Here is a 24840-nt window from a genome sequence, read left to right on the forward strand (position 1 = left end):
TTCGATCTTGGTTCTTAAGGAGCCTATCGACCCATGCGATCCAAAAAAGAGACTGGTCCTAGTACCTTGTCACCAAAATATTTGGTCATGTTCGATCCTGATTCTTGAGGAACCTATCGACCTGCAAGATCATAAAGAGAGACTGGTCCTAGGACCTTGTCGTCAAATTATCGGATCATGTTCGATTCTGGTCCTTGAGGGACCTATCGACCCATAAGATCAAAACAAGAGATTGGTCCGAGGACCTGTCGCCATTATGGATCATGCTCGATCTTGGTTCTTGAGGAGCCTATTGACCTATAGGATCCAAAAAAAAAAAGAGACTGGTTCTAGGACCTTGTCACCAAATTATTTAATCATGTTCGATCCTGGTTCTTAAGGAACCTATCGACCCATACGATCACCAAAAGAGACTGTTCTGAGGACCTGTCACCATTATTCGATCATGTTCGATCCTAGTTCTTGAGGAGCCTATCGACCCATACGATCAACAAAAGAGACCGGTCTGAGGACCAGTTGCCATTATTTGATCATGTTTGATCATGGTTCTTGAGGAATCTATCGACCCATATGATCAAAAAAGAGACTGATCCGAAGACCAGTCGCCATCATCGAAATCGAATCTGAACCTTAAGGAGCTGATCAATAATTTGATCTAAGAATCATTACAGGCTCGATTAGCCTATCAAGACCCGATTGGTCTAATTTAGACACTTCTGTCTACAATCATTGTAATGAGTACACGAGAGATTACGTAGATCATGATCGACACTTGCTGTACAATCTGCATCTGTGTATAGGTATCATTACTACTGAGTATGAAACCATCACCCGCTACCAATGAGGGATGAGCATTTTCTACTTGCATCATTGGGTGAAAAGGATAGTATTATGTGTCTAAACACTCGAAGCAAGGCATGGTCAAGTAGCAAGTGGCCAAGGCTTTTAAACCCATGATCACTTGGGGGGCATATAGTGCATACCGATCGGGATATACACAAGCAATGAGGACGTGTCTTAAGTACTAAGCAAGCTCAACTTTTTCTAGGACATTTGTTCAATATATGTTCTGAAAGTGAAAAAAACAAAAACAAAAAGGAATGGGTAAGGAGACTCCTAGCCATGTCACTTATTGGGTGGTCAGCCAGTCCATCAACGTTATAGGGTGGTCGGCCTATCACCCATGGAGTGGTCGACCCGACCATTTTTTTCATGGTACTTGGTGATGTATCATACTACTCACATTACCATAGTTGTTAGCATGAAAAATGTAAAGTAGTAAGGTTAGTATAGCACGTGAAATACGTGCGTTCAGAGTATACTAATTCCTGAACCAATGAGGGTTATGAATTGATATACTTAGTAAGCATTGGAAATAAACATTTTAAATCAATACATTGAGTACTCATAACAAAAAAGCATAAAGGCATAAAATGTCATATGTAAAAACTGTCAAGTACAAGGTGCCCCACCAATGGCACAAAAGGAAAGACAAAGAATAGATGACCGAAAGAAAACTAACTGGGGCAAGGAGTATCATCTGAAAGACTTCCCTAAGCCTCAGTAGCCTCATGAGCTACCTTAGAATGGAACTTGTGAATAGAACGCTCCTTAGGATGAGTAGCCTGGCAATGAGAGCCCTCGGTATACTCTTTTTGAAAAGAAGAGTGATGGGGAACCCGACTGGTATCCTGGTGCAAAGGGTGTTGCGAGGAGTCTCGCTGACCAGACAGACTCCACTGAGAAGAATGACTTTGCTGAGATGTGCCCTGAGAGCCACGGGGAGTACTATGCTGAGAAGAGATCTGAGAAGAGTCAGGCGAAGAGCATTGAGTGATGTGCCTGGCAATATGAGGATTATCTTCGGAGGGTTGCCAAGTTGTCTATTTTACTCTCGCCATTGGGCTCTACCTTTTCAAGAAATCTTCCTCACTGAATAAATATAAAGCAGAGCGAGGGAAAATCCTTTTCACGCTTTCCAAGAACTCCTGTGGAGTACGCTCGCTTACAAACTTATCTGACAAATAGGAGCTGGACATCTGCAACGAAGGAAAAATAAAGAGTAAAGTTAGTACATCAACACAATGAAGCCAATAGCTGGGGGCATATCCATTACTAAGGAGCAAAACTGAAGAAACAGAAGAAAAAATAAAATTTAGAGTCCCGGGTGGTCGACCTATGGTTGGGCTGACCACCCTAGATCTTGGATCCCTAGAAATCACCCAGGGAGTATGGTGGTCGGCCTATGCTAAGGTTTGGGTCGACCACCCAGGCCTGGGAACCCTGGAATTTCCCAGGACATGACACTGCAATCTAGAGTTGGATATTGTAACCCTAGAAATCACCCAATCATATGGTCTATAAGCTTGGAAATCGCAAAGGCTAAGGAAGCCCTAGGGGTGGTCAGCCCATGATGGAAGCCCAAGGTGTGGTCGGTCCATGATGAACTTCACAAGCCTAGAAATCTCCCAGGCTAAAGGAGCCATAGGGGTGCTTGGGTGATGATGGGATGTGTAGGCCTGGAAATCGCACAAGGCAAGGGAAACCCTAGGGATGGTCGGCCCATGATGAAATTTGTAGGCCTGGAAATCGCACAGGCTAGGGAAACCCTAAGGGTGGTCAGCCTATGATGGGAATTGTAGGCTTGGAAATTGCTCAAGCTAGTGAATCTCAAGTGTGGTCGGCCTAGGTTAGGGTTTTACAAGCCTAGAAATTTCCCAGGCTAGTGAATCTGAAGGTGTTCGACCTACTGACCTCTAAACCCTAGAGCATCACACAAAAAGAGGCAATGATCAAGCCCATTTTTTATTAAAAACAAGTTTTTGGTTCAAACAAGTCAGTTGTTTTGAATCAAAGTAGAGCAAAGCAAGGAAATTCATGCAGATTCATCAAAGGCATAAATATTGGGAGAGAATACTTACCCAAGAGAAGATGCGCAGAGTTGATGAAGAATTGGAGAATTCCACAGCACAAAGTTTCCTGAAGGAGGCGCAGGGGTTAGAGATCTGATAAGTGAGGCCCTACTTATAGCCTCTCAGGCTAACCATATTTTTAGGAATTCAAATTCCTTTAAAAATATCTGGTATTGTTAAAAATTCAAAATCCTTGAAAAATATCTTATAATTTTAGGAATTCAAATCCTTTGAAAAATATCTTATAGTTTTAGGAATTTAGATTCCTTGAAAAATATTTTGTATTTTTAGGAGTTAATATCCTTGGAAAATATATTATATTTTTAGGACTTAAAAACTCCTTGAAAAATATAATTATTTTTAGGAATTACAATTAGCCTTGAAAAATATGTGCTGAGAATATTATCGATAGTTGATAAAAGTACTACGTAACGTCCCAATGGACTTTGCTGTTAGAATACTGCTACGATATGTTTCTTGGGTCAGATCAAGTTTACCATAATGTTGAACAAAGTACAATAAACTTGGGGGGGAAATGTTATCCCTCAAAATTCAAGAGATGAATAGGCGAATGAGAAAGCGGCACATGGCATCACATGTCATGGAAAAACGGCAAAGTATTGAAAAAATACCGATGAGCAAAAAAGGATAGGTCTAAGACCTATAAGGAAGTCGAGACCCCCCAGGGGTGGTCGCCCTAGCCTTAGCCCCTAGGGGTGGTCGGCCTGACCCGAACCCATAAGGGTGGTCGGCTTGACATGCTCAAGAGCACATGGGTGGTCGGCCCACCCTATTCTTCATAGGGTGGTCGGCCTAAACTCCCAAATACACTTCGCTGGATAAAGTTCACGCTCGTTTCAACAGGCCTAGCACCCAGAAGATCAACAGGCCTAGCACCCAGAAGGTCATCAGGCCTAGCACCCAAAGGGTCATCAGGCCTAGCACCCAAGCTCTGAAGGGTCATCAGGCCTAGCACCTAAGTCTCTTATACCAACCAAGACTTAGCATTTTCCTAAAGGTTTCAATCATGCATCGTCAACCACGATCCAGAGAAACAACGAGAAGACCCACAATCTCATAATCATGGGGAGGAGGACACGTATCTCCACTACCCAATAATCGTGTACCAAACCACGATCCCCAGTATTATTGATCATGTAACAGCCCCTGGGTACTATAAATAAAGGACCCATGGCTTCATAAAGTAGATCTTTTGGATCGATTTATAGATGGATATTTTCTGGGGAGAAAAATTTGGTGACGGGTGAACTCTTCAGTCCGTCTGTGTAATTGTCTATCGACTGAATAAATACTAAAGATTAAGTGGATTAGATTAATACTGTTCATCAAAACAGGGCTGAACCATTATAAATTTCTGTGTATTTGTTTAGATATTTGTACTCTATCATATATTATATTTATTTTGTTCAAAATGTGTTGTATACTGTACATACGACCGTTGGCCAATTTCATATGTCAACAATTAGTTTTATTTATTTAAATAATGTGAAAAGATAATTCAGTTTGTTCAAAATTGGTTTGAATTAATTTGAAATTTATTCATTAATTAATCTGATAAGATTAGTTATCAGGTTTAGATATTTTTGAATGAATGATTATTAATAATAATTACATAAAAGTGGTTAAGACACACATCCCTGAAAAATGATATGCTACACGCCACTGTGATTGGCGTGTGACTAGGTCCAAGACCAATCTTGAATATTTCTTTTATTTAATTAATTAATCAATTTAATAATTGGTTTATAATTTAAATTTATAATTTATTAATTCTTTTTATAAATCTTTTTGATAGAAAATAAGTTTGAAGTAGAGAAGAGATTCTAGAGAATTCTATGTCTTTCACACAAAGAGAAAAATATATCGTAATATTTTTCCTATCCCTAAAATATGTCTTAGACCTGAAAATTCCAAGATCTCATGTGTTGAGAATATCTTGTGAATCAGAAAATTCCCACCATAACTCTATGTGCCCACACGCGTCTCGAGGTGTAGAGATACATCTTGGAAGATCTTGGTCTGAGTATTTTGGAGACTGCTTTGGATTAGATGTTCGTAGATGATACAAAAAATAGCAATGATTATTGATAGTTCTACAACTGGGATATCCTTATCTTTTTCCATCTCATTTATCAATGTTTGCATATATATGGATTTGGTTATTTAAAGATTTTTTAAATAATTTTTTTTGCAATCCCTGGGCCCACCACCCTGTGCATTTTGTTGTGCACATGGTAAACTAGTTACCAACAATATTTGCCTCAACAGTTGGTCAGTAAGAACATGTATGGGGTGCGCTTGGAAGTAAGTTCGTAACTTCTGTGAAGCATGCACCAAACATAGTACGAGCTTCTCCATTAGTGGATATCGTAATTCTACTCCTAATATCCTTTTACTAACATAATACACCGGCCTTTGTACTTTTTTGTCCTCCCGAACTAACATCGCACTGATTGCGTGCTCAGTTGTGGCGAGGTATAAGTACAGTACATCTCCCAAGATGGGTTTAGACAAAATTGGTGGTTATGCGAGGTATAAGTACACTCCTCTGTCCACTCGAATTTCTTGTCCCCCTCAAAAGGTTAAAGAATGGCAAACATTTATCAGTTGATTTTGAGATGAACCTGTTCAAAGTTTCCACACGTCCAGTTAAACTTTGGACATCCTTATGCTTTAGAGGTGAAGGAATTTCTATTAGGGCCTTGATTTTGTCTGGGTTTGCCTCGATTCCCCGAGCATTCACTATAAAATCGAGGAATTTTCCTGAAGATACTCTGAAGGAGAATTTTTGCAAATTTAGCCTCATATTTGTAACGACCCAAATTTACTAATAAGGCTTAGGGCCTTGGTTAGCGTGCCCGAAGGGAAATAAGTGATTTTTTGTGCTAATACGTGAATTTGTGTGAGTATGTGATTAAAGATGCATGTTTAGGTGAATTAAATATGCATGTGGGCCATGCTTGGTTATTCGGGGCATGTTTGTAATTTTAGCCCGTTGAGGGCATAAATGTGATAATTGTAATAATTGTGATATACTTGTGATATATCTGTGTTGCACGATTCGAGACAGTCCTAGGGAGCTATTAGCCAGAAAGTCACAACGGGGTCGAAAATCCGACTCGGGGCGAGTCGAGGGGTATTTCGGGTATTAGACATTTTATGGGGTTATTGGGTTATGGAAATAAATATTTGGAGATATATTTGAGGTTAGAATGTTTAGGAGGGAATATGGGGGAAATTTACCATTTTTCCCTCGGGGACGTTTTTGGTACCCCGAGCCCTTGAGGTAACCTTAAGGACCCAAGTTAAATAAAACAGAATTCAAGAAATACTTAGAAACTTGGAGAAACTGACCTAACCTTCTTCTTTTATCTCTCTTTTTCCTCTAAACCATACTATGGGAAACTTTGAGGAGATTAAGCTAGGAAACTCAGAATTCAAGGCTAGAGCTTGGAGGGATTGAAGCCTGGAACTTAGAAGATTAGCTCAGAGATTTAATTAAGCAAAAGTAAGCCTTTAACTTGATGAATTACATTGGTTTTGTGCTGATATTCTAGGGTATTGCATGTGAGTTGGACGAAGAATCATCTATGAGTTTGATGAGGTTTTGAGCTAGAATTCTTGTTAGGTTTTGTTGCTGAGTTCATGGTATAACTTCTGTGATGGTTAGCTTGAGTTGCTGGGTTGATTTTTGGGTTAATTGGATGGATTTTCGTGGCAAAAATGGAGGATTTTTCTGGGTTCGAAGGGTCGGGCCGCCACATTGTTCTTGCTGAGCCGCAGCCCTCTGAAGCATTTTTGTGGCCAGGAAGAAGGGCGGGTCGTGGCATGCCCTTGCTTGAACCGCGGCGCGCCTACCCTGTTTTGGGGTTGGTCTCTGATTGGGTGTGGGCCATGGCTCTTAGTGCATTTTTGGGCTTTTAAGAGGTTTTAGGCTTGGGAATTCAAAGGTTAAAGCTCAGGATGGATTTTATCACCCGAATTGATAGAATTCAAAGTCCCGGAGACTAGAATTATGACCCAAAGCTATTTAATGGATTAGAACTTGGTGGATGGATATTGTTAATGCATTGTGACTAGGGTTTCGGTGAGGCTCGGACTAGGGGACTGTGCTCGGGACATCGATGCTTGGAAAGCTCGGGACACAGGTAAGAAAATTGTTGTACCTGTAGAGCTTATGCTCCAGGGCACGACCCTATATGATTGTGTTGCAGGGCGTAGCCCCTTTGATTGAGTTTATTCATTTTTAAGTATATGTGTTAATTATGCTAAGTGTGCATATATTTGAATGAACGGCAAGAGTCGGGAATGGCGAGGGCCAAGAACGGCGAAGGCCGAGAGCTACAAGGCCGAGAACGGCAAGGGGCCGGGAGCAGTGTTTAGCACGTGGAGTGCGAGTTGCCAGGGCGAGACCCTAAAGGATACCTGGGATATCCTCACGGTGTGGACTGCGAACCCAGGGCCTGGTAAAGCACCTAGGACGGCATGGCCATATGTGATTAGCCTAGTGATGGCTTGTTTATATGTTAAGTGTGTAATATGCATATGTTATCTGCTTATGAGGGTTTTCTTGCTGGGCTTCGGCTCACGGGTGCTCTGTGGTGCAGGTAAGGGCAAGGGGAAAGTCGACCAACCATGAGTACGGAGAGCGTGAAGCGGCGCGTACATGTTTGGCCTGCCTGGCTGCCACGGCCAGGGGTATTTTGGGAGATGATTGTACTAAACCTAGATTTTGTCGTTTAGCCAACTTCAGTTATATTTTTTAGTTGTAAATATTTCTAAACCGTATTTTGGGATCCCAAATGTTGAACGCGTTATGATTTTTAGTAGATGGAATTTTTTTCAAAGTTTATGACTCTGTTTATGGTTTGATGACACTTTTGTCTTTAAACCTCGATTAGCGAGTTAAATGCACGTTTTAAACTCACTTAGTAATGGCTCTAAGGAAGTAGGGCGTTACAATATTGTACTTTCCAAGTATAGTGAAACATTCTATGAGGTTGGAAACATGGTTATTGGTGTGTTTGGATTTAACTAACATGTCATCCACGTACACCTCCACGTTGTTTCCGATCTGCTCGATGAACATACTATATACCAATCTTTGATATGTTGCTCCAACATTTTTTTGCCCAAATGTCATCACGCTGTAGCAATATAATCCTTTGTCTGTTATGAAGCTCATGTGTTCCTGGTCGGGAGCATGCATAGCTATTTGGTTATATCCAGAATAGGCATCCATAAATGACATGACATCGTGTCCCGAGGCCGAATCAATGAACTGATCAATTCGAGGTAGTGGGAAACAATGCTTGGGACACGCTTTATTCAAATCGGAATAGTCAATACAGGTTCACCACTTCCCATTTGGCTTGGGAACTAAAACTTGATTGGATATCCAGTTTGGATAGTAGGCTTATCTTATGAAACAATTGGCCTTTAACCTATCAACTTCTTCCTTTAGGGCTTGCTTCCTTTCATCATCAAAAGGCCTTCTATTTTTTCTGTTTCGGGGGGAAATTTTTCTATATTTAAAGTGTGCCTTATTATGTTGGGACTGATCCCAATCATGCCTGCAAGGCACCAAGCAAAAACATCTTGGTTCTCTTTCAAGAAGCGTGTTAATAGTTATTTTGCTGCTCTAGCAAGGTTCTTTGTTCTCTTTCACCATTTTAGTTATGTCATTCTCATCGAGCTAGACATCTTTGAGCTCATCAATTGGTCTAAGTTCAACTCAGTCCTCTCCTAGTCTGGGGTCAATTTTGCTTTCGACCATAAAAATTATTTCCCCTGTCTCTTCAATTACAACCAGTGCTTGGGCACTAGATTGACCTTTCCCCCTCATAGAGATGCTATAACATTCTTGAGTTGCTAGCTGGTCTCCTTTCAATGTCCCAATTCCACTTGGTGTTGGAAACTTGAGCGCCAAGTGCCTTACAGATGTTGTTGCCCCCAACCAAATCAGGGATGGTCTCTCAAACAAAACACTGTAGGCAGATGGTGTATCTACCACTATAAGCCCATTTTTCCAACGTCATTTTATACAAGATATTCTTAAAGCTCCTGTTATCAATCATTACTCGGGGAACCCTTTTATTGGTGAGCTGGATGGTAATGACCAGGGGTCGTTATGTGGGAACTGTACATGAGAGGCATCTTCCTCTGTGAAAGTTATTGGTTGGGTTTTGACCCGTTGTTGTTTTGGAGCTCGGGGCTCTGGGAAATAGGGTGATCCATCCTCGGTTTTTAGTTCTAGTACATATATTTTCTTGGCATTCCTACTTGTTCTGGTTATATGCGGCCCTACGGAGATGGTTATTACATCTTCTCCATCAATCAAAGGTGGTCGTTTATCATCTCGAGCAGAGGGCGCTACGATCTGAGGTGGTTGTGAAGGTTAGGCTGGTGTCACTCTTTGATTTTTTGGAGCCCACACCTAGTTATTGCCCCTATTCTAGACATACTTCCCGAGGTAACCTTTCGAGATTAAACCCTCAATCTCGTTCTTCAGCTACCTGCATTCCTCAATCATGTGGCTGATGTGCCTATAGAATCGGTAGTATTTATTTTGATATCGCTTGGCGTGTTGATTATGCATTGGTTTAGGTCGTCGAAATGGAACCTGATTCTCATTTTCCATATAGATATTCTCCCGAGTCTCTGTTAGCTTAGTATACACTGTGTACATGGAGATGTACTTGTCTCCCTTTTTCTTCTTACTCCCTTCTACCTCAGGAGTATTTCCCTCATTTTTCTCTCGTTTGGAAGAATTATCACTGGAGGGTTGTACAGCAGTTGGTGTTGCTGAACTTGCAGCAGGGCTCACGTTTATCGCTGTAGTTGTTGGGGAAGGAGGTGCCAGCTGTAATGCTGACCAGGCCTATTCTACATTAATAAATATATGATCTAGTAATGTGAATTCCATTATGGTACAAACTATATTTCATTGTAGGTCATCCCAAAGGGCCCATCCCGGCAAGATTCTAGCTCGAATAGTCATCAAATGGCTACTGTCATCTCCGTCTCGAGCTCGAGCAGCTTTGATATTGAATCTTCCAATATACTTCTTGAGTAATTTGCATTGATGTTGTTTAATAATTTCCAAGGATGAGGCCTAAGGCTTGATACTTTTTTCAGCTTGAAACTACTTTTTGAAATCCCTACACAACTGTTCCTATGACGAAATGGAATGCCTACGAAATTTGTTAAACCAACTCTTTGCAACTCTTGTTAAAGTTTTTGGGAACAACATACATTTGAACTCAAATCCAACATTACTAAGTCCTCATCACTATGTTAAAAGTGCTCAGATGACTACCAGATCAGTGATCCAATCATAAGGCACCACAAGGGGTATTATAAAACCATTCAGAAATGGTGTGCTTGAAATATGAGGGGCAAAGGGTTTGAGATCTTCATCTTAGTCGTACGCTTTCTCCTTGTTTTTTCCTTCTTGCAAAATCTTGAACTGTTCCTCGAGCATGTTTATTCTTTCCTTAACCGGATCTACCAAGGGTGGAGTCTGTACAACGGGGAGCGGGTTATTATTCAAAGGAACTCCAACTCCTTGTTATAGTATCAGGTTATAAGTATTCCCCTAAACTGGTTGTAAAGGCTTCTGCTGGGCATTTAGGTGTGCCTTAAGGTCTGGGTTTGGGTGGTTATACTGCCCCCGATTTTGGTTCAGATGGTCTCGAAGATCAGGACCATTATTAGGATAGTTCTCGTAGTATCTAGGCTCGGTGTTTTACACGCTTACCGACCTATTGATATCCTGGCTATCCTTAAGAAAACTAACCATTCTTTTGTTGTTGCTGGTGTTGAACATAATTTCGAGGTGAATTATCCATGTGTACCTTGATCCCAGTGGCTCAGAATCTCGATAAGTAACTTCTCGAAGGCTAGGGTTGCCTCGCCTGCCTTTTCCCCTTGGTTTTCTCCCACCGGGACCTCATGGTTATTCCTTTCTCCATGTCCGGTCTGGGGATTTCCATCTATTAAGATTGGTTAAATATAATGGTTAAGATGTCTCCACGTTGAGGTGCAAAACACTTAATGGTTTTTACTTAAGTTGAAGTGAAAACGTGAGATTGTGTAATAGGCATCCAAAAGTGACTTCTATGGGTCTAAAGTGATACAATGAGGTATCCAAATGTTCCCAAAAAGTTTGGAGGCATTTGGAGACATTTTGGGGTCATGCTGGGGGCATTATTACAGAGGAATCTGCATTCCATCGCTTGTGGGAGGCGATGCATCGCCTAAAAGAGCCTAGGCGGAAAAATATGTAGCAGGCGATGCATCACCTACTGAGTGGCGACGCATCGCCTGGCAGGAAATACATCACCACATAATAGCCAACATATCACCTGAGTGGTTCATACAAGACTGTACAGCTAAGTAAATTTGCTCCAATTGATGTGTTTAAAAGCTCTAATCCTATTGGTTGGACTTAATGACAATGCCTACACTATAAATAAGGGTTATTAAAGTTGAAAAGATTTTATCACACTTTTCAACTCTCTCTCTCTCTCTCTCTCTAACCTCTCTCTCTCTCTAGCTCTATTAGACCATAAGTTTTCTACAAGAAACTCATTAGGCATTGCTTGACTTGCATGAGTTTCAAGGCTTGTTAAATCCTGAATCTCATTATACTTGGTTGAAGCTTCAAGCAATAAGGGAAGGTTTGGAATAGAGATTTTAGACAACAATATTCTTATTGTGTATAAGCCTTAGAAGTTCCCCAAGTTTGAAGATTCAAGTTGCTGACAGAGAAAGGATGTATCTCTCTAACCCTAATCTTATATTTTGTCATTCTATTGTGTTTATGTTGTTAGTATTGATGATTATATGTTTCTAAGATCATCATATAAACATTTAATCAATTAATCCTTTATTTTCAAGATTTGCATTCATACCATGAACATGGTTCTTTGATTATCAAGATTTGCATTCATACTTTGAATAAGGTTCTTGATTAGCATCTAGTGTCTGTAATATTTAACTTTTCCTATTATGCATTGTTGATTAAGAAAGTGTAAAGCCATAAATTCCCAACAATCAAAATCTCTATTTTCTAAATACTTTCTTTTTGTATTTTGCATAATCTAGAATTAGGAAAATGTGTTCATCTTCTACAACTTTCAAATCCTTGCTTCAAGATTTGGTTTGTGTTGAACACACAACCTTGGGAGATCAAAATCAACTCTATTTGGTTATGCTCTACATGAATGTGGATATAGATTCAAAGTCTTCATCAACAAATGATGAGATAACTCAATGGGATTACATACTTAAGGAGATTGGTATCATCAAATTCCTCATTTCTAAATGTGTAGATTTCAAAAATTTGAATGGAATGTGTTTGCTTCCATATTTTTGTGAGTTTGAGTTTAATTTTTATGTTAAGAGTAAAATGGTGAATGCTAATAAACAATGGGAAAATACCATTTTGGCCCCTATGTTTTTTTCAAAATACTCGATCGGCCCCTGTGTTTTGTTAAATTACAATTCAAACTCTGTGTATTTACAAAATGGATCAAAATAATAACTTATACCCAATTTTGGTCAAAAAAATTCAAATATAATCTTTCATTCTCAGCTCCTCGAATTCTCCGCTTCTCTGAACCCATCGCATCACTAACGACTTGAGAATTGATCTTATAATTGAAAATATTTTTACCAAAATCGGGTCTAGGGTACTATTTTGATCCATTTTGTAAAACACAAGGTCCAAACTGTCATTTAACAAAACACACTGGCCAATCGCGTATTCAAGAAAAACACAGGGCCAAAATGGTATTTTCCCATAAATAATTCAAGGGTTATTGTTAAACTTGTTTTGTATAAAGTTACTGATCATCATGTGAGATATGGTAATTGTAAAATTAATCATAATGAGCTTAGGGTTAATATAATTGATGATGAGATCTTTGTGACCTTAATTGAATTTAATGCATTCGATGAGGAATGTATGATAACCCTAAAGAGAATTTACATAGTTCATCCATGTAGTGATGAGACTAATGCAACCTTAAGAGAATGTGAACATGTCAATGCAATTGATGATGGGATCATTGCAAAAGAAAGTGAAAATACTAAGGTCAATGCATTTGATGACGAGATCATTGCAAGCCTAAGTAGTGATACCAAGGCAAATGCATTTGATGTTGAGATCATTGCAACCTTGAGTGAAATTAATCCAACCCAAGGAAAGGTGCAAGGATGGTGGTATGATACTTGTGCCACCATTCATGCAACCTATGATAAAAATATTTTCAAAGCCTTTGAAAGTGTAAAGGTGAGACTTGAAGTCCAAATGGGAAATGAAAAGAGATCCAAGGTACTTGGAAGGCACTGCGAAGGGCTTCAAAATCCTTAGCAGGCGATGCATCGTTTGCTTGTAGGCCACGTATCGCCTGTCAGGAGATACATCGCCTGCATGTAGGTGATACATCGCTTGGGCGGTATTTTAAGGTCGTACAGTTTACGTAAAATGCTCCAAATGATGTGTTTTGTATGCTCTAATCCTATTGGTTAGACTAATGATGATACCTACACTATATATGTGGGTTATTAGAGTTGGAAAGTCTTGATCACACTTTCCAACTCTCTCTCTAACCTCATTCTCTCTCTAGCTTTCTAAAACCAAAGTTTTCTCAAATAAACTCATCAAGCTTTGCTTGACTTGCATGAGTTTTAAGACTTGTTTAATCACAAATCTCATTCTACTTAGTTGAAGCTTCAAGCAATTGGGAAGGCTTGGAATAGAGATTTTGGACAACAATATTCTTATTGTGTATAAGCCTTAGAAGTTCCCCAAGTTTGAAGATTCAAGTTGCTCAATACAAAGGTTGTATCTTTCTAACCCTAATCTTGTATTTTGTAATTCTATTATGTTTTTTCATTGTTAGTATTGATGATTAAAAGTATCTAATTTCATCTTATCATCATTTAATCATTTAGTTCTTTATATTCAATATTAACATTCATATCATGAACATGTTTATTTGATTATCAATAATTACAGTCATACTTTGAATTTGAATCTTGATCAACATCTAGGGTTTGGAATATTGCATTATTATCATTATTCATTGTTTATTTGTGTTTACCAAAAAACGGACTACCTGATGACGTGATAGGACTGGACTACACGTGGGATGCACGTGGCAGTTTGATTAAGTATAGTCTGTTCGACCATCGACCAGAAGAGAATTGGCTCATTAGACATCATAATTATGGGCGACCAGCCTAGTCGCGTATATTCATTTATTTCCTTCAAATATGTAATCTTACAATTATGCATTAGTTGTGATTTCCATTACTATTTAGATACACATGTATTAAATATAATTAAGGCTCATTGGCCCATGTAGAACTCCTTGAGCCTATAAATAAGAATCAAAGGGTCCACGAGGAGGGACTTTTGGGGGGATTTTTACTTTTTGGAACTTCAGAATTCTCAGAGAGAAATAGAGTGTTTTTATCCACCATAATTGTATTCATCTAAAAGCTTGTGAAACTCGTGAACCCTAGTTCACTGATCACAGTTCTTGGAATTTTACATCAATAAGAACACTAAGTGGATGTAGGTCATTACCATCTTATTGGGGCCGAACCACTATAAATCTTTTGTGTCGTTTATCTTGTTGTCTTGATTCATCTCATTTTCTATCGTTTTACTTGACTCCATGTCATTGACCAATTCGAGGGTCAACAATTTGCAAATAGTAAAGTCATATATTCCCAACAATCAAAATCTTTATTCCTAATTACATTCATTTTTGTGTTTGCATAATCAACAATAAGGGAAATTTGTTCATCTTCTACAACCTTCAAATCCTTGTTTCAAGATTTGGTTTATGTTGAACACATAACCATGAAAAATCAAAGAAAGTTATATTTGGAAATGCTCTACATGAATGTGCATGTGGATTCAAAGTATTCATCAACAAAGGATGAGACAACTCAATGGGATTACATGCTTAAGGAGATTGGTATCATCAAGTTCCTTATTTCTAAATGTATAGATTTAAATAATTTGAATGAAATGTGTTTGCTGCCATATTTTTGTGTGTATGAGATTATTGTTTATATCAAAAGTACAATGGTGAATGTTAATAAACAATTCAGGGGTTATTGTTGTATTGTTTTGTTTGTAAAGTTTTTTATCATCATGTGATATATAAAATTAACCATAATAATATTAGGGTTAAGGCAATGTATGTTGAGATCATTGCACTTTTATATGGATTTAATTTGTTCACTTTAATTGATGATGAGATATTTGTGAATTTGATTAAATTTAATGCATTTAATGAGGAATTCATTGTAACCCTAATTGAGAATAATGCATTCGATGAGGAATGTATGATAACTCTAAAGAGAATTGACACGATTCATGCATGTACTGATGAGACTAATACAACCTTAAGAGAAGGTGAACGTGTCAATGCAATTGATGATGAGATCATTGCAAAAGAAAGTGAAGATACTAAGGTTTCCATTTGATGTTGAGAACGTTGAAAACCTAAGTAAAGATACCAAGGCCAATGCATTTGATGTTGAGATCATTGCAACCTTAAGTGAAGTTAATGCAACCCAAGGAAAGGTGAAAGGATGGTGGTATGATACTTGTGCCACCATTAATGCAACCTATGATAAAACTCTTTTTTAAACCTTTGAAAGTGCAAAGGTGGGACTTGAAGTCTAAATGAGAAATGAAAAGAGATCCAAGGTACTTGGAAAGAGCTACATTGATGTGTTCTTCACTTGGAAAGAAAATGACCCTAATTAATGTTTTCTATGCTCCCGATATGACATAAAACATTATGAGTGGAAGTCTATTGAGTAAATCCAGTATCAAAATGGAGTTTGAATTCGCTAAACTCATTTTGACTAAATTAGGCACTTTTTTGGGAAAGGGTTATACATGTGATGGAATGATCAAACTTTGTGCTCTTGACAGTGACAATAATGATATGGCATCTAAATCTTTCAATGTGATTAATTCTAATTCTATTACTTTGTAACATAATAGACTTTCTCATATAGGTTATAGCAAAATTAAAAGAGTTCTTAAATGTGGATTGATTAATTGTGATATGAATGAACATGATAAATGTGAATTATGTGTTAAATCTAAAATGGTAAAGAAACATTTTACAAGTGTTGATAGATGTTCAAACTTGCTAGATTTAATACATAGTTATTTATGTGAATTGAATGACATGTTGACTAGAGAAGGAAATAGATACTTCATGACTTTTATAGATGATTTCTCTAGGTATACTTATGTGTATTTACTTAAAAGTAAGGATGAGGCATTTAATGCATTTAAAATATATAAATTTAAAGTAGAAAATCAATTGGAAAGGAAAATAAAGACTACTATAAGTGATAGAGGTGGTGAATATTTTTCAAATAATTTCAATGTATTTTGTGAACAACATGGCATTATACATGAATGCACTGCACCATACATGTAACGTCATACTACCTTAAAGTCGTTACCAAGTGATTTATAAATGTTCCATTAACTCGCTAATTGAGGTTTTAGATTAAAAAGTGTGATTAACCAAAATAAAGACTCATTTAATGAACATTAAGTATAAAAAGTTGGTCATTCATTAAAATTCATAAAAATGTTACATTGGGATCCCAAAATACTATTTCAAATACATTTACAATCCAAAGCTATGGTACAATCAACCTACGCGACAAAATCGAACATTTACCATGTGTTCCTCAAAAATACCCCAGTCGTGGCAGCCAGGTAGGCCAAACATGTACACATCGCTCCATGCCCTCCAATTCATGGTAATTTGACCTTTTCCTTGCCCTTACCTACACCACAGAGCACCCATGAGTCGAGGCCCAACAAGAGAACTTCAAGCACAGCATTCAATAACTTATTTCAACAAACACATACTTAATCAAAGACAACAAGTAATTACATGTTTCCATTGGAATGTACAACATTACAACGGCATAAAAGCACAGTAGCATACTGGCATAACAACCTAATAGTACAGAAGCACAACAATACAGTAACACAACAGTACAATAACACAACAGTATAATAACACAGCAGTATAATAACACGGTAGTACAATAACACAACAGCACAATACCACAGTAGCGGCCTCCGCCGATCGAGGTGCATTATCAGGCACCAAGTCTGCGGTCCTAGCCGAACGGCTGTGTAGAACACCCACGAGGATCTCATCCTGGTGACCTGCATTCAGCATGCTTAATGTCGTTCTTGGCCCTTTGCCGCTCTCGTCTTTTGCCACTCCGACTCTTGCTGCTTCCAGCCCTTACCGATCAGTCATGATCACATGTATGACATAACAACTATAAACAATACATACAATGTTATAAATCACATAGCTCTACGGGCACAAACAGTTCTGTTACCTAGTGTCCCAAGATGACATCCCGCAGCGATCTTGAGCACGATGCCTAATCCCGAGCCTGAGCGGTAAAACCTAGTAACAACGTATTAAAAAATAGATATCCATCAATCTCTAATCAATTTAGAACTTCATATTAAAATACTAGCCTTCGGGACCTTGGATCCTACTAAACCATGTAGTAGATTTCTTCCCGAGCCTTAACGTTTGGGTTCCTAAGTCTAAAACCTTCACTTGGCCAAAATTCCCTATTTAAGTCGCAGCCCAGCCCTTAAGGGTTGCAGCGCGCTCAAGTCAGAGAGCATGGCTCTCTCTGCTGAAAGACACGGGCCGCGTCATGCCTCAACCTGCGTCGCGATGCCTAGGGAAATTTTTTAGGTTTCCAAGCCTCTGAATTCATGCAAACCGCGACGCCTTAAGAACAAGGCCGCAGCTCGGACCTGCGAACCCAGTCTTTCCCTACGTTTTCTCAAGCTAACATCACCAATTCCCACCTAAACTTGCCCCAAACTCATAATCACATCCCAATCTTATAAAACCATAGTATGAGTAGCATATAACCATTAAATCTAAGCTAAAACTTTAGCATAATTTAGAATCCCAATCTTTAAACTCAAAACTCTAAAACACCCAAAACAAACCAGAAAGTTTAGTAAAACAGAGCATAGATCTTACCTCAAGTGTTTAGTCATGACCCCAAGCTTCTCCTAAACCACTTCTAGCCCCATCCTTTAGTCACAACTTCATGAACTCAGGGAAATTCTTAGCTCTTTTCCTTCAATCTTCCAAAGCCTCTTCTAAGAATGAGAGAGTCCCAAACGTGGCTGAAGGAGAGAGAGAGATTCTTATCCCTTTTTTCTTATGTTTGTCCAAATTTCTAAGTGGTCAAAAGACTAGATAATTACTAAGTGTCTTATCCCTTACCCAAAAGACCAAAATGCCCTTTAGACATAACCATATCCTTTAATGGCCCCAAGGGCAAAATTTTCACTTGCCACGTTTCCTGCTAATCCTCAAGTACTCCTATAAATCCTCATTCAATCCCCAACACTCTTAAATAAACACTAAATCACCACCTGTTACTCGGTAATTCCCGAACACGAACTATGTTCACAAAATACCCCTAGGCTACCCCCGAGCCGGGTATTCAACCACGTTGTGACTATTCTGCTGATCAACTCTGTTGACCACAATTTTAACCAACGATGAGTAGACGTCAAAATGACAGTAAGCCTTGAATAGAAAATACCGACACAAATAATTTTATAGTGGTTCAGCCCCAATTTGTTGGTAATAGCCTAATCCACTTAGAGTTGTGATATATGAAGCCTACACTTAAGATCAAATGGACTTGAGCCAATTGAGCTTCTCAAGTGTAAGTAGAAAAATACAAAGTTTCTCTCTCTAGAGAATACAAGCTTTCTCTCTCTAAGCTCTCTCTTAATGCCCCAAGAATGGCCCAAGTAATATTCCAAAGTCTCAATATTAGAAGGACTAAAAGTCTCCAAAAGATTAGATCCCCCTAATGATGCCATAAGCTCTTTATTTATAGGCTCATGGATTGTACATGAAAAATATCTCGTTTTGACGGGGTCCTTGGTCGTTTTAACCAACTTCAATTAATAAATAATAAACAAATTCAAATTACAACAATATAGCTATTACTTCAAGATATTTGAGAGATTAGCGTGGTAGTTGCGAGTTATTCGGGTTGAAGTTGTTACTGAGATTCTGTAAAGAAGTCACTAGGCAGTTAACTCCTGAGATTCTAACACATCTGGTCGGCTACACTCCTCAATCTGACATAACTGGTCGGGTGAAACCCTTTTCTAAGGTAACTATTCGGGTGAAACCCCTTTCTAAGGTAACTGGTCGGGTGAAAGCCCTTTTTGAGGTAATTGGTCGGGTGAAAGCCTTTTCTGAGGTAACTGGTCGGGTGAAACACCTTTCTGATGTAACTGGTCGGGTGAAACACCTTTCTAATGTAACTGGTTGGGTAAAACACTTCCTGACCAGTTAAACCCTTACATGGTCAGATGAACTACCCTTCTGATGTGTCTAGTCGGGTAAAACACCTTCCTGACCAGACAAAATTCTTATCCGGCCGGGTAAATCATATCCTGACTAGTTACACCCTTTCCTGGTCGGACAAACACCCCTTCTAATGTGTCTGGTCAGGTAAGAATCCTTCTTGGCCAGTTAAATTCTTATTTGGTCGGATAAATTATTTCTTGACTAGGTGAATTCTTACCTGGTCGGGTAAACATCTTCCTGACCAGATAAATCCATCTTTCGACCAGCGATATCACAACTCCGTAGATCATTTTCTATCCTTTGCACCTCCCTTGGTCAACACATTTATTGACCAGTAATGTGTCACTTGATGATCCGCTTGATGATCATGCACTACCACCTGTCACTTCTGATTGCCACGTCATCGAACTGAAATTTTGGGGATAACATTTGCCCCCCAAGTTTATTATATGATTTACTCATATGATAAAATTTTTCTCTAGCAAAATGTTTTTGAGGTCGTCCAAAAGCTTCCACCGAGTCAGTAACTTTCATTAATAATAAAAGTCCGACCAATTAAATCTCCAAAAATTGAATAGCCAATAAAAAATTCAGAGAATATCCTAGCAGTTACCTCCACGTGGTGATTCACTAGTAACTTTAACATTCTCTGTGTCCCAAAATTCCAAAAATTGATTTTCTATATTCTATTTCATATTCGGGTTCATGGGTTTGTATAACTCGAAGTTTTCTTGAAACTTTTTGAAACTATTGAAATTCCCTCTTTGATCTTGTTGTTGTACTCCATGAATAGGAAAACATGTTTGTGCTCCACGTTTTTTAGTAAACTTGTGCTTGCCAAGTGATGAAATTTAAAAACAAAACAAAACAAAATCACTATTCGGATTCGTGTGTGTGACCGATCGGATAGGCATTCTTCCGCTCTGACTGGCTTGCTCCGATCGGATTCCTTGCCTGCTCGGAACACATGCAAGCTGCTCAGAATTCTACTTGTGGTGAATCGGGTTTGCCTTGGCTGGTCAGAACCTGTGCCTAACCGGTTGGGTAGGCCCTAACTCCTCGAACACTTGCTAGCCAACCAGACCATGCATCACTAGGTGTCATGACTCCTTGGAAACTTGCTCCTTGGCATCACTTAGCTGATCAGACGCCCCTGGCCCCTCGAAAACATGTTAGCCTGTCAGGTATCTTTGGGTGTCTTGGTTCCTCAGACTCCTGCTCCTCGGAACATGCTCGTGCACTTGGTCACACACCACTCGAGTGCCTTGGTTCATGCGCTCCAGCCGATCGGATCACACACCACCCGAGTGCCATGACTCCTTGAGAACTTTCAACTGCTTTGGGCACTCCTTGCCCCTCGAAACCCACTCTAAGTCAGTCGGGCATTCATCGCCTCTTGGAACTATTCTTATCTCCTCAACAACATTTTTTAGCTGCTCGGATTATGCACCCAACCACTCGAGTTTGTGCATATATAAGCCGAACGCACAACCTCATAATTCAAAGACACATAACACAAAACTATAAGCCTAATGTCCTCAAACACATAGCACCCAAAACAATTTCCTTTTTCTTTGTAAACTGCATCAAATTATCACTACTGCTCTCATACATTTTTATCTGGCCAGTAAGATGTTTTCACTGCTCGAAAAATGTTTTCATTGGGCAGTAAATATTTTTACTTTACACTCATTTCCTGTTTGGTTTACTCACCTCCCCATATTTTTTGTAGATGAATCGCTTCAACTACAGGGGAGGTGACAACCAAACAGACTCCAACTCCTTAGCTTCCGCTTCAAGTGACACTCCTCCAAGCAACGATTCCTCTTCCAAATCTCCCAGCAAACGAACTCCTGAAGACCATCTTCGTCGTCTCACGAAAATCCTTCCGCAGTCAGCTTTATACTTTCTTCACGAAGATCAGTTCCTTAAGAAACAACGTCAGCACCAACTGATGAGGGTGAAAAAGTCCAGTCGAATCCCTCAGGAAAAAGATCCCCAAGTAGCTCGTAGAGCAACACCAAAGGTGGTGGAACGAGTGCCTTTTGTGGGAGAAAATTTATTAGAGGAGGTTGAGACTGAAGCCTCTTCAAATAATCCTCGCCAAGCACGAAAAACTAGCAAACCCAAGAGAAAGGCTACCCAGACTTTTGCCACAAAAATCCAACAAACTGCTACACTCAAGCCAAGGAAATAAGAGGATCGTGTGCCTTCATGGTTCATAGCTAAGGCTTCTAAGCTGAACTCCAAAATGCTCGATAGACACATTCAAACTTTGGGACTTGAAGGAGTGCATGTGGTATGCCCACACCCATACCAGAGAGCCAATAACCCTGGTGGTGCCTATTGTGCCTGGTCTTGGTATCACATTTATGTAGGAGCTATTATCCCTTTGCATCCTTTCTTTAGGTCAATAGCGAATTACTTTAATGTTTCTCCCTTCCATATTGCTCCAAATGGGATACAAGCCATGTCTGTCTTATACATTCTCTACCACTTCCAGGGTTGGAACCCACCTACCCCTCATGAGGTACACTATTGGTTCGATCTTAGGACTAACCCCTACCACAAGAATACAGGTTTTTTCCACCTCTTTCATAGGCAAAAAGGGATTGAGTATCTTCATGGCATTGCCCATAAATTGAATCCTAGAAAGTATTATATAGAATACTTTCTAACTCTAGACATCAAAGCCAACAACCTGGCTTTTACGCATGCAGGCCCTTTTAATCAACCTCTCCCAACAAAGGAAATGCATTCCCGAGCAAAGGATCTTGCTAACTTGCCCATTGAGGAGAATTATGTTAAGCAGTTGGTCACTTTGGAGAATCTTCAATTGGCAGGGTTGTTACAGAACAACCAAGACATTGTTGTGGGCAGCACTACTGATGAAACAGATTCGACTAATCAGTCTATCGCAGATACCGAAGTAGTGACTGACCAGTTTTCTCCTGCACCATCTCCTCAACCACGCCGACTAGGTGGTCTCATCATTAGAGATCCTCTTCTGTAAAATTCTCATTGACCTACCTTCCCTATTAAGGCCTAGGAAATGAAAAAAGCATCGAGCTCCTTAGAGAAGACAGCTCATCGTCGGAAGACGAGGACAACATTTTCGATGAAATTCTGAATTCAAGTTTTATTAACAATAACCATAATTACATTTGGAGAATGATTGTGATGAAAGTCTGTAGAGTCATGTGGTCACAGAAAACTTTTCATTCACTTATTTTTATTTCTCGTTTCACTGACCATACTTTTGCTTTACTTTTTTGCAAATCCAGTCATGTTTGAGCAGTTCAACACTACCTCTACCCAAAAGAGGAAAACTGATGAAGGGAGCATCCTAAATCCTCCAAGCAAGGTCGTGAGGACTACACCGCCTAACCAGGGGAGACCATCCGATTAGTTAGTCACTATCCCACGCTTGACTCCTCCATCTATTCCTTCTTCTGCCAGCCTACAAACTACTTAATCAATCTGCTTAGGTGAGCCCCTTCGCATTGCTGGTGAGTATGACAAAGAGTTACTAGACCATACTCTCCACCATTCAACGATAATTCAGACCTTCGAGACTCTACCTCGGCAAAGCGTTGAAGTTGTCCTTCACAAAGGCCTTGCTCAAATTATGAGTGTAAGCATCTTATCATAAACACCCATTTTCTTATTGATTGTTATTATTTTGAATACTTTTCTGGTTATTTACTCTAGGGACTCATCACTGTTAGTCATGCTCAACGCCGAGCAGTCGACTATAAGGAGTTGGTCAAGGTCTTGAATGATCAATTGGTGGAAGCCCAAGCAAAGATTGAAAGTCTGACTGAGTCTGAGAAAGATCTCCAAGAAAAGACTGAGTAGGTTGAGCAAACAATTGCTGACCGAGATAGATCGTTGAAGGAGTTGGTTGATGAGAACAGCAAGCAAATCCAGGCCAATAAGACATTGATCGACCAGGTAGAGAAAAAGACTCAAGAGAATGAAGAGCTAAAACAGGAAAAGGAAGCTGATTTGGCTTGTTATGAAGAAATCTGCTTCAACTGCTTCTATCATATTTGGATGTTAAACAAGCCTCTCAACCTCGAATTTCTCTCTAAAGAAGCAAAGGTTGAAGATCTCGCCAAATGCAAAGCCAAGGCGTCTAAGGAGGCAGCTCTTCCAGCTAGCACTGTATTGTTAGGAAAAACTTATACAGGATCTTTATTTATTTTCATGTAGATCTAATATTAAACAAATGAATATTAGATAACCTAGAACATGTTTCTAAAATTGAATTCAAAGAGAAAAAAAGATAAGAATACTTACAATATACGCAGCGGAATGAAAGAGTCCATCCTTCAGTTTCTCTAACTCTTGTATCCTTTTTGTCGCAGGGAATTATCAAGAAACTGAACTGTTCTTCTAATTTCTTCACAATCTTCCAATGTATCCTTAGAATCACCTAGACTAGAGTGGGCAATTCTCAACACATGAGATAGATACAGAGAGAAGAAGAGAAAATAACAAAGAGGCTTAGAAAAGGACTTATGTTTAGAGAGAATCTAAAACCTATCAAAAAATCTTACTTGTGACTTGTCAAACTTATTTGTAAAATTCTCAACACATTTGTCTTGACTTCTCTCTAAGCACTCCTTTTATAGACTCAATTAGGCCATTTAATTTAATTAAGAAATTAATAAAATAATAGCCAATTTGAAGCCCTAGGTCGAAATTATCATGGGCTTTAGGCCCGAGAAATTTCCCATTTGATTATAAGCCTATTGGACTTAAAATCAAGGCCTATATTATTTTCTATTGATTTAATTAATTAAATAATTATTTAAATCCTTTATCAACTTAATTATTTATAATTTGAACCTTTATTTAAACTTATTTATTAATTTAGATACCAATTTATCTTAATTAATAAATCTGCCCTAATTTCTCTTTTCTTCTCAAAAATACATAACTCTGTGAAACTATCCAAAATTGACCTGGTCAACTTTGATAATTCTAATTGATAATTAAATCAATTAATTGAGACTATCTAGATGATTTTATCCAAGGTACAATGGGGACCATGGGCCTATGAAATCAAGCTCCAATAAGTTATCATAAATCTAACAAATAAATTTACTAACTTATTAATTCCTCGTGACTCCACTATAGACTCAGAATTGTACTCTTGAATTCATAGAACGCTCTATAACAAATATAGATACGCTATTAATTATCCATTGTTACAACCACAATTGTCACTCAATCCTCTATGGATGGTCTACAATGAGATAGGACTAAAATACTATTTTACCCCTCATTGTATTTTATCCTTAAAACACTTAGTTCCTTGTAAATGATATTTCAGTAAACTAATTTAATTACTGAAATGAGATCTCTATCATTTAACACCTTGAACCAAACTAAAAGGAAACCATAGTTTCACTTCTTCATCAAAAGCTATAGATGTTCATATCTATGATTAA

This window comes from Humulus lupulus, chromosome 9 (assembly GCF_963169125.1).
Source record: "Humulus lupulus chromosome 9, drHumLupu1.1, whole genome shotgun sequence".
Taxonomy (NCBI): Eukaryota; Viridiplantae; Streptophyta; class Magnoliopsida; order Rosales; family Cannabaceae; genus Humulus; species Humulus lupulus.